Genomic DNA, 11,490 nt, shown 5'->3' on the forward strand with positions numbered 1-11,490 from the left:
ACACACACACACACACACACACACACTCACACTCACACAGAGGCACAGACAAGCATCTATACAACCATTTTTTTTTTCTTAGCCAGTTAGAATTGCAAGATTTCAGACCAAAAAATTCCTGACTAAATTAGTAGAAAAGAACAGTAAGAGAGTGGCCAGAAGTGTATAAAGTTTAAGGATGACAAATTACAAAACGGAACACAACCGAAACCTAAAGTAAAGGAAAGCTCAGCACAGTCTAAATATAAGAAGAAACTCCTCTAAGGAGTTAGTATTTACTACATGATTGCACACTGCATCAGCTGGCAACTAGTCAAGGTATAGCTGACAGAGTTAAATCAAATTACCCAGTAGTGTAAATCCTATGTTATAATGAAAAGACACTTGTAAGGAAACCCTCTGTGTTTAAACCAGAAACAATACAACATGGTAGAAGAGCTCTAGAGAGAGTCTATTTTAGAAGAAAAAATTTAAATGCTGAATTTTATGAAAATAGCTATAAATCAGAAATCTTTATTTTGTAGGCTACTTGTGTGTGTGTGTGTGTGTATGTGTGTGTGCATGTGTATGTGTGTGTGAGTGTGTGTGTGTGTGTGTGTTTGTGTGTGTATGTGTGTTGATGTATGAATGCCACTGAGTTCTTCTTGAAGCATGGGACAATATTTCAGGGTTGTTTCCCACATTTTTCATATCTGAAGCAGAATGTCTTGATATTTCTGTAACTGTGCTTTAGCTTCTAGAATAACTGGTCCATGAGTTTTTCAAGACTATTTTTCTGTCTCTATCCCATTTCATTACAGAAGTGCTGTGATTCCAGATACATGCTAACACATCATTCTTTTGACATGAATTCTGTGAATCTGAACCGAGAGGTTGTTGGTTTGCTGGACAAGTATTTTTAAACACTGAAATATCACTTTGATTTTCTGTTTTGTTTTGTGTGTGTGTGTGTTCTTTGTTGTTGTTGGTTTTTTTTTTTTTTTTTTTGAGATAGGATCTCAGATTGCCCAGGATGGACTTAAGGTTGTAGAAAAATTCTCCTAACTTTAACAGCTTAACTGACAGTCATTCTTCTCTCAATGTAGCTCTGTGAAGCAAAGGTATTGGGGAAAATGATAAAACTAAGATCACCTTTTAACATTGTCTGGCCCCTAAGGAGGTGAAAACTTGGACAGACCTGCTTTAGTGATGTAGAATATACTGGGCAGTACATGGAACACCAAATGGAATCCTCAATCCAAGAGAAGCCTTCCTCTTAGAACAAGAAGCAAGACGTGTAGGGAGTCTGGTGCAAAGCATATTCGCAGTCTGTCACCATCATAGCTGGGTTACGTTAGAGAGTTTCTAGAGTATAGTCAGAGATGACAGTGAATGAGATGTGTTCTTCCACACAGGACAGTCTGTGGACAGTCTCGATAGACAAAGAGAACTACACTACCTTATTTTCTCTGTCTGTGGAAATCTTCTCTGTACTAGAAGTAATAGAAGAATCCAGGAGTAGTGAAGATTAGCAAGTTGTGCAGATGAAAAGTATGCTGAGAGAACATAAAATGACAAGTCGCCGGGAATAGTAACTTTTATTCTCAGAGATTCAAATGTGATGGTTAAACTCTGAAGAATGATGAAAAAGTGGGAGAAATGGTGGAAGACTTTTAAAATTTCAAATAGGTAGGAAATTAGATTCTACATCTTAAAGGGAAGTGTTCCCATTCAGAACACCTGACCCAAAGCCTTAGGAAACACTGGATTATTCAGTGCTGGATTTAAGAGCATTCAGAACAGAATTGGCGATAATTTAGAATTTCTACAACATCATCAGATTCTTCTTATTGCTATTATTTCCCAATATGTTTATTAAATCACAACATATAATGAAAAACGATCTTCTGACAGGGCTGTAACATATCTTGAGTGTGATTTTGATGTATAAGTGAAGGATTATGATAAGTTTGGCGGAGGAGAACTTGCTTTGATTGAAAGCAGTACAGTAACCAGAAGATTAATGTCAAGAATCAGGAAAGGCATACAACGTGCATCCAAGTTTTCCCACTTGTTTGAATATTTGGGGCTTGTCTAATAGCATGCCCCCAAATTTTAAGTGACAAGAGACATGAATTAAGGTTTTGTATAAAGGGAGACAGAATTAATATCAAAGAGAATGTGACCAAATGGAAGGATAGCAAGCCTGTTAAGACTGAAGATAGACAAGTTTGGATTTAATTGGACATAATTCATGTTGTTATAGTGTGTGGGAATTTGAAACTAATTTATTTAGGTTGGTTCATCAGGAAATCTTACAATACTATAGGCATGGGTCAGTTCATCATTCTGTAGCCCAGGCTGGCCTAGAACTCATGAACATCCTGCCTCAGCCTCCTATTTGTGAGACTACAGATATACCATGTCTTGCCTGGCTAAGGATCTTACTCCTGGTGTTCAGCAATTGACCACATCTACTTTATAAAAGGCTGAGGTTGTGAATCATAAGCTGTTAGGTACCGTGTCTTTAGGAGAGGTAAGTGTACACAGTATGATCTCAAGTCACTGGGAAGACATGTAAACATTCAGAATCCCAGAGAGAGTTCTAGGTCATGATTCAAAGAAATCTATGCTGTGGGAAGGACGGTGGAGGGAAATACATGCAGAGAAAACACAGTGAAAGTTCACCAGCACACCAGGAACTGAATTGGGACTGGAGTCAGTGCAATCAGAACTACACTGGAATTTCTTCCCATGAAGAAAGGCAGAGGAAGGAAGTAGGGGATGCAGCTCAGTTGGTAGTCCTTGTCTAGCATGCATGAAGATGAAGTCTGAGTTTGATCGCCAGCATCTCATAAAAGTAGATGTGGTGAGATATACCTGCAATCAAGTCATCAGAAGGAGTCAGTAAACCCAGAAGTTCAAGGTTCTCCTTCCTGGCATAGCAGATGTGAAGCCACTCTGGACTATATGAGGCCCTGCACACGAAAAGCCCTTAGGGACTGGCCAAAGATACAACAGCTTTGACTTCCAGTGAGCCTCAGCAGCATTCACAAATCTTCCTATTGGCAAACCAACTAGATTCCAATGGGAGCTGTCCTCTTGGTGCTCTGTTCTTGGTGGGGCTAAAAATTAGTCTTACTTACCTTTCACTATTGAGTGTGAGTGAGTGGCCCAAATTGCCGGCGCGACTCAGGGTGGACGTGGCATGGGAAGAGGGCAGGACGGGAGAATGAGAAAGCAGAGTAAAGGCAACTTCACTTTACTTTGCTGCTCAGTAAGACGACTGTCATAGGCCTGACTCTTTTGAGCCCGGTTCTGCTGTTTTGATTATTCAGCCTTCTAAGGAAGTGACTTTCTGCCACAAGAAAATACTCTTAGCCATACTTTGAGCTTTAAACATGCTAGGAATGAAAACAGACCTCACGTTCCTTTCTGAAAAAAAAAAAAAAAGAAAAAGTCTGACCTTTTGTCTAAGCGCCGTGGAAACCCACATCGCGCATCCCGTTTCCACTAAGCCCTCTGGACACACTTGGACACCATCGATGGTGCTGAGTGAGGTAAGTGATTAGTTTCTATGCAGCATTCTGGCTTTCTTATGAATTAAGCCAGATCCAAGTGGCCTCTTACAATAAAATTCTTCACGCTCTAAGGTCAATGCCAATCGCTTTCCTCAAGTGTGAGAGGAGAGTCTGGAGACACTGGTGATGGCTGACTGTACTCACAGTTTGGTGAATGCTGGTGGAAGGGAGTCCTGGTGGCATCTCCCTGGGGCTCCAACCTCCCTGCTGACGAGTTCATTTTGCTATTCATTCCTTTCTCACCCTTCTTCCCCTTTCCACTCCCTCCACCGGTCTACACTTCTTCCCTTGTTTGCTTATTTATTTGGACACATCACTAGCCAAGTGAAGCCAAGATTTTGGCTTTAGAATCATAAGGAATTTTTACCTGGAACATCCCATTCTTCTGCCTCTTCCTCCTACATGCCACACTGGCTGCTTTCAATAGCATAAAGAAGCTGTCACATTGTTTCTGGTGTTATTGTCAAAATGCCATGACACCTGAGCAAGGCTGCTTGTAGAAATCTAAATTCTATCTAGAGATAAAGCTTCAAAGTCCAGTCTTGATGCTTCACAACTAACATGGAATTTGAGCTTGTTGTAAAAATTATTTCTCCTCACATTCTAGTATATTACCCTTAAAAAGCACATGTTTCAAAACACACACACACACACACACACACACACACACACACACACACACNACACACACACACACACACACACACACACACACACACACACGCACACGCACACAAGGAAAAATAGATGATTAATACACATAATGTGAATATTTCTGAAGATACTTGCTGTCATATTTCCAAGGAAAATATTTTGAATAAAGGACATGTTTCAGATGCAGATACTGATCCCTCAGTACATGTAAGATTGGAAACAGGGAGGGAGCTCCCTTTCTGGCTGGAGGGATAAATGGCTATGATTATATATCAGTGGTCACTAGGAAGGCAAAGCATGCCCAGTGCCATGTGTGCATCAATGCGGGGCTCCTGTCAGCCTAGGAGGAATGTTGTGGAACAGGAAGGATTCTGTGGGTGGAGGAGTGGGTAGGGATAGCAAAGGGAGTCAGGCTGTCATTGGTGCTGGTGTGGATGTCACTGTCCTCCCTTTGTCCTGTTTTGCTCTTGTATCCTGCCTGAGATCTGGAAAGGTTGTATAGTTTTACACTGTGAAATTCATGTTAGACAGAAAGAATCTCTTTTGTCAGTTTCTGAAGCATAGAATGATTCACCCCCCCCCCCGGAACATTCTCTTCTTAGCTTGAATTTATATCTTTCCCTAATTGATCTGTTTTGTAAATTTTGGTTACTATGACAATAAATTGATTCACTTCAAAAGCTATTAACAGCATATTGTCTCCTCTGTTTTCTTTGCTGGGAATATTATAATAGGCAAAATGTCAGCAATAACCAGGAAAATTCCAGAGACAGGGAAAAATGGTACAGGAGTTTGGCAAGATATGATACATTCTGATTCATTAAACATTCTAGACTTTAATTTCTGATGAGTAAATGAGACCTATTAATTTATTTCACTTGAAAAACCAGAAGAGTAGGCTTAAGGATGATAACCTTTATTTGATTATCTCCTAATTTTATTCATCATTTCAAATCAATATTTATTGAGCTTCTACTATGAGTCAAGAACTATGCTGAACACTAGAAATGAAATGAATTAGGTGATGCGTTGGCCTAATAAATAAGCTTTAAGCCTGAATTTTATAGGCTCAGAGGGGGACAGTAGAGTCAGAAAATTGTAATGATGCTGATGGCAGAGAGGTTTTTCTGCCTGTTATCCAGAGTACCAGGCAAAGGTAGCAGGACCACACAGGAGCAAGGCGCTCTTTAGTGTGCATCCCACTTCCTTAAAATCAGTGGTATAGAGGTAACTGTAGCACTGACCTGATGGTAACAGTGTCTTTACCACCAGTGGGAAGTGCACCATCCCATGACTTACAATGAGAAGAGGATGCCAGTGAATTGGTAGTCAAGACTTTTGTACTTCAGTTAAGACCTAACTTGACTTTGAGTTTAGGATATTTCTACATATATTCCAACATGGTTAGCAGTGTATTGTCAAACAAACCCATTCTCTTTTGAGATACTAATCACATTACCTCTTATAAAGATTAAATGGATTAATATTTGTAAAGGTCTTGTATAGAGTAGTATATAGAAAGTGGATATGTATGTGCGCACACACTAAACTAAATAAATATCGTGTACAAAAGATAATAATAAGCCCTTTGAAGGAGGAAGTAAAATCTAAACCTCTGTTAATTGGAATTAGTGATTTTGAGTGAGAATATACACTTATTGCAATCTTTTTAGATCTCTAGCCTTTTGAGCTTCTTAAAACTTACTCATAAACCATGGCATAAATAAAAAATTAATACCATAAGACAGAAAGATCAATTAGAAACATTAACAATTCAACAATTACAAAAATGGATCTTGCACAACTGAAAGATGATACAGAAGAATGGGCTGCAAATCCAATTTATCGTCTTTATGTTAGGAAGACAAGACATGCTGCAATGACAGAGGGTGTTTTGTCGCGGTGGGAAGAGTGGAGACGTTGCAGTGTTGCTGACTTCGGCACTTCATTAGCGGAACTCAAATGAGTAAAGTTTGACTCTCCCAACTTCCTGTCTTGCTTTTATTGTTTGCTTCCAATTCACTAGTGCTATTTTGGTAAATATATTCACGTCTCTGTTACAATGGGAAATCAGTGAACAAGTGACCTTCCAGATGACAGGATACTTACTGACATAGGAAAGGATATACTGGTAGCAGTATTAGCATGCATTGATCTTAACTTTATTGAAAGCATTATTGTGTTCCTTGGCACAAGGAAAAACAATGCTTTAAATCTTCCCCATGCAATAATCAGAGGCTGTAGTGCTTTAGGAAACTGGAATCTGTAAGTCATGGGATGGGTCAAGAGAGTAGTTCCTCTTCTCAGGAGCCTGTGTGGAAAGAAAAATACCCGCAATGTACTGAAGGTCTAATGAGATGCCACCAGTGGGGCTCCCTGCTGAACTCCTGCACTACCTGTTGAATGCTAAACCTTGGAGGTACAGGTGGCTCTACAGCAGCAAATTGACAAATTGGGGATAATCCTGAATAGTCTTGAATTTAAAGCTAAAAACAGGATATTTTATCAAATCTCCTAAAGTCATTTTGGATTTTCCCTAGAGACCAGATCATCATAAAACATCCATTCTTTTCCTCAAAAATATATCACTTAAAACCTCCAAAAAGCTGTTGAGTTCTTATCTATTTATGAGCAGAGGAACCTGTAATGTGTGTATAGGTGTGTGCTGAGGGGGTTAGGCCACTTGCAAATGCAGGAGTTAAATGTATTATGTTATTTTAGGTCTTTGTAGCATGATTTAAAAATGATTAAATACAACCGGCATGAATTTATTTCCTTGTATTCCCCAAAACTACTGAGCTTTTTTTTTCTGAATTAATAAAGCTCTCTCTATAACAAACAAACAAACAAACAAAAAATCCAAACAAACAAAAAAACCAGTGGGTTATCCTCACTCAACTTTCATATTGTTTTTTTTTTTCTTTTCTTTTCTTTTTTGTTTGTATATTTTGAGGTTGAGGGTTACCTATGACTCAATGGCCAGCTCCAGTTCAATAAATTTAGAGAGAACTTTTAGGGCTGAGTTATTTTTAAATGCCTGAAAATGAGGGAGCTGTAAATGGAAATCTAATCACAGCTTAACCTGTAGCTGTGCAGACAGCCAACTACGAAATCAAATGAGCTTCCAACCCTCTTAACCCGTTAATGCCTGCTGACTGGCTAGGTTACTCAGACACCATTTCTCGAAGAACAGAAAAGGGGAAAGCCACACAGCTGGATGGGTGGTAGGAAGGGGATGGCGCTGCGGAAGCTTAGGAGGAAATCTCAAGGATGTAAGGAGGCTCCTTACATGTGCATGCATCTCTCTGCGCTGCACACTGCTCGTGGTTTTCTGCAGTGATGCTATGTGTGTGTGTGCGTGCGTGCGTGCGTGCGTGCGTGCGTGCGTGTGTGTGTGTGTGTGTGTGTGTGTGTGTGTGTGTGTGATATCAAAGGACTGTATTGCTCTAGTTAAAACACAATAGAATTGGAATGCTTTTAGCGTTTCAGCTTTAGTTTCTGGCATCCTTGGTGATACACACATTTTCTTGAATCATGCATCCACTTGAGAAGTATGTGTAACCTTCCCCGGCTCTGCTCACGTGTTCCCCCACCTTTCTGGTCTCCTGAGCACACTCCACTGCCTTTCTGTTCCCTTGCCTTCTTGATTGTGTCTCTTTGTCTGACACACTTCAGGAGCCCTCTTCCCATTCCTTAGTCAGATACTCTCCTTGAGTCAATTAATATCCTGAGGGTTAAACACAGAACCAAAAATTTGTTCAGAAGATCTCTCCCTCCATCCTCCCTCCCTCCCTCCCCCCCCTCTCTCTCTCACACACACACACACACACACACACACACACACACACACACACACACACACACACACACACACAAGAGGGTGATAACAAAGGAAATGTCTTTATCCTTTCCTTTTTTTGTCAGGTCTGGAACCCTGAGCACTGTTTCTTTCTGCAGACACACTGAAAGAGACACAGTGGCAATTGAGCCCTTGTAAAGGACTCACACCCTCTGTCCATGCTCAGAGCAGGAAGTAGTCTGTGCTCATTGCTACCCTGCCCCTAAATACTGACCACAATGTCCGAGAAAGGTTAGAATTGATTTTGAAAGGCTCAAAATTGAACAGGGAAAAATAAAATCCCACCTTTTCTCTCTTTATAACTGTCACTGTCCTGTCTTACAGCAGAAACTATTTATTGATAACTCAGCCATTGTAAGTACTTTGTAACATCCTCGGCAAAGGATGACCTTTGCATTAAGGCAAACATTATCTGCTCTGACTTTCATGGCTCTCATTTTAGAACTTGATATAAGGCATGATTATGGTTTTATTTGACTTTACCTTCCAGATGGGTTATCTCAAACTATTTAATAATAATAACAATAATGAGTTGGCAGCTGTTCCTGTTCCAAATTGCCTTCTGAAGGATCTCGAAGACATTTCTCAATATTGTGATTGTGCTACAAACTATTTTGTCTTGTTTTTAATATTTGTGACAACAATACATTATTTTGTCATTAATATCCATCAAAGAGAGGGCATTTGGCTGAAAATGAAGAAAAGATTTATTAAATTTATTTCAGCTCTACTCAGGAACCTGAACTACATGTAGGAATGAAAAAGACTAATGTCTCCATGTTCGAGAAAATGATTTCCAAGGTGCCAAGTGGAAAAGTGTAATTGAAATTGACCCATTAAATGATTGTATTATTTGTGTACCAAAATATAATATATTTCATGAAACTACAGAGCTGTTTCAGTAACTACCTGCCAAACTGTATATATTGTTCCTAATTAACTTTTCAAATGTACTTATAGAATCGTGAGGCGTAGAATTATCCAGGTAATATGTGTCCTCATTGCAGAGACTTGTTCCAGGGAAATGTGACAAGATGTGACACTTCTAATCTCATGACTATTCCATGACTAGTAAAGTGCAAATAAACACGAACAGAAAACTCATTAGGGAAGGCTCCAAGTTAACTTTCTGAGATATGCTTGGGAACACACCCATTTCTTTGTGAAGTTCTGATGGTAAGTGAGCAGCACAAACACATTTAACGCTACTTCTGAAGTCTCTGCCCAGGTATGGTAAAACAGCCAGCATGTAGATTCTTTTTTTCAAATATGCAATTTATTTTCATTGTTGTAACTGCTCTGTACAATAGTCCTCATCATTTCTATTCGACTGGACAGGTTGCTTCTTGATTATACTACAAAATATTCAATTTTATGGTTCTTTTTAATTTCTCTACACTAGCAGATTATGAGTTTCTAAAGGAAAGAAATAATGCCCTGGTCATCTTTAAACTGAAACAATTTTTTTTTTTTTAAAAAAATGTGTTGTTTAGCAAATGACTTAGAGGTAATTCCTTCATTTGATTGTGCTTATTATTGAAAACAATCAAAACATTCTGAGATTTTTACTTTATAGTTGCCAAATAAAATTGTATATATTTAAGTATATGTGTTTTTATAAAATTGTATTTTATATATATATATATATATATATATATATATATATATATATATATAAACAGTTAATTAATATAAGCATTATTTCCCACTATCTTACATTTCTGAAAGCTTTGAAGATCTGTTAGATTAGTAATTTCCAAGTAGTCATCATCCTTAGCTATACTTACCATATTGTACATTAGATCTCTGATTTAATCTTTCTAATTGAAATTTTTTAACTTTTAAAATAGAAATGCTGTTTGAGAATTTCACAAATGCTTACTCTATGCCTTGATCAAGCCTTCCCCAATTCCCTCAGCTCCCGTTCCTCTCAATGACCTCTACTTATTTCCTCTCCTGGTTTCATGTGTTCTGTTTTTAAAACCCCTGAGTGCTGCTGATACATGCATGGATGTAGCATCATCAGCTGGAGCGTGAGAAGCCTTTCAGTGACCTCATCTCTGGAGAAAGCTGACTCTGTAACCATCCATTGCCAATAGCTCCTCTACTAGGAATGGGAGTCCTTCTCCACCCATGCTGGACTTGGGCTAGCCATATCTTATAGTTCTTACACAAGGAGTCAGGGTTGCTATGAATTTATGTAATAGACATGTTATGCCTTAAAAGTACTGCAGACATCCACTACCTCTGTTATAGCTCTTATTATCTTTCTAATTCCTTGTCTATGATGATCCTTGATGGGACGGGTGTAACACAGATTTCACTTTTAGAGTTGACCAGATCAGTCTCTTGTTCTCTGTATGTTGACTAGTTGTGAAATTCTGTGCCAGTAACCATCTACTGCAAAAATGGGCTGCTCTGATGATTGAGAGATGTCCTAATGTATGAATATGAAGATCTTAAATCATTTAAAATTATATTCCATCCCTTCAAGTCCCCTCTATAACCTCTTATGAATCTTCAACTTATATGGACACTCCAATTTAAACATGCAGGTCCAAAGATTCCAAGCTAGAGTCCACAAATGAGAGAGGACTTGGGGAACTTATTTCTTGGTCTAGATGACTTCACTTAGAATGGTTATTTACAATTCAATCCACTTACCTACGAATTTTAAAGTTCCTCACAGATAAATGGACTTTTGGATCATTTTACCAAAATCTATTCCTCTCTCTAAAATAATTGGTCTTGATTATCAAACTCACAGAACTTCGAGTCACCTAAGCAGGTAAAATCAGTTGCAGGAACCCCCTCCCACTTCGTACTGAGTCAGGGGTTGCAGCCATCTCTGCTGCCACCAGACTCCAGCTTCTTAAGTTTCCAGCACATGCATCTCCACTGGTGTCTTCAGGGTAGCTCCAGGCCCTCAGCAGCAGATCACATCCACTAAGGAATCCAGATTACATTTTAATTTAATTTAATTTAATATGTGAGGACAGAGGTTTGCAAATCCCACAATTACAAAGTACACATATGAAGGAAGTCAGAGGACAATTTATAGGAATTGGTTTCTCCATCACATTTGACCCAGGGATTGAAGTCTGGTTACCAGTCTTGGCAGGAAGTGCCTTTTCTGCTGAGCCATCTCTTCAGCCCCACAAATCCCACACGTCTATCAATTCTTTCTAGTTTGTTCTCTAGAGAACCTTACTTAGTAATCCCGCTCCCTTTACCCCTTCCTCACCCCCAAGTAACTGTCTTTGTACTCTCCTATTCTCTGCTTCTATGACTTAGATTTTTAAAATTCCACGTGTAAATGAGAGTAAAAACTATTTTTTTCTTTTCTTTTTTCCCCATTTTTTATTATTATTATTTTCTTTTATTTACATTTCAAATGCTATCCTGAAAGTTCCCTAT

This window comes from Mus pahari, chromosome 17 (assembly GCF_900095145.1).
Source record: "Mus pahari chromosome 17, PAHARI_EIJ_v1.1, whole genome shotgun sequence".
NCBI lineage: Eukaryota > Metazoa > Chordata > Mammalia > Rodentia > Muridae > Mus > Mus pahari.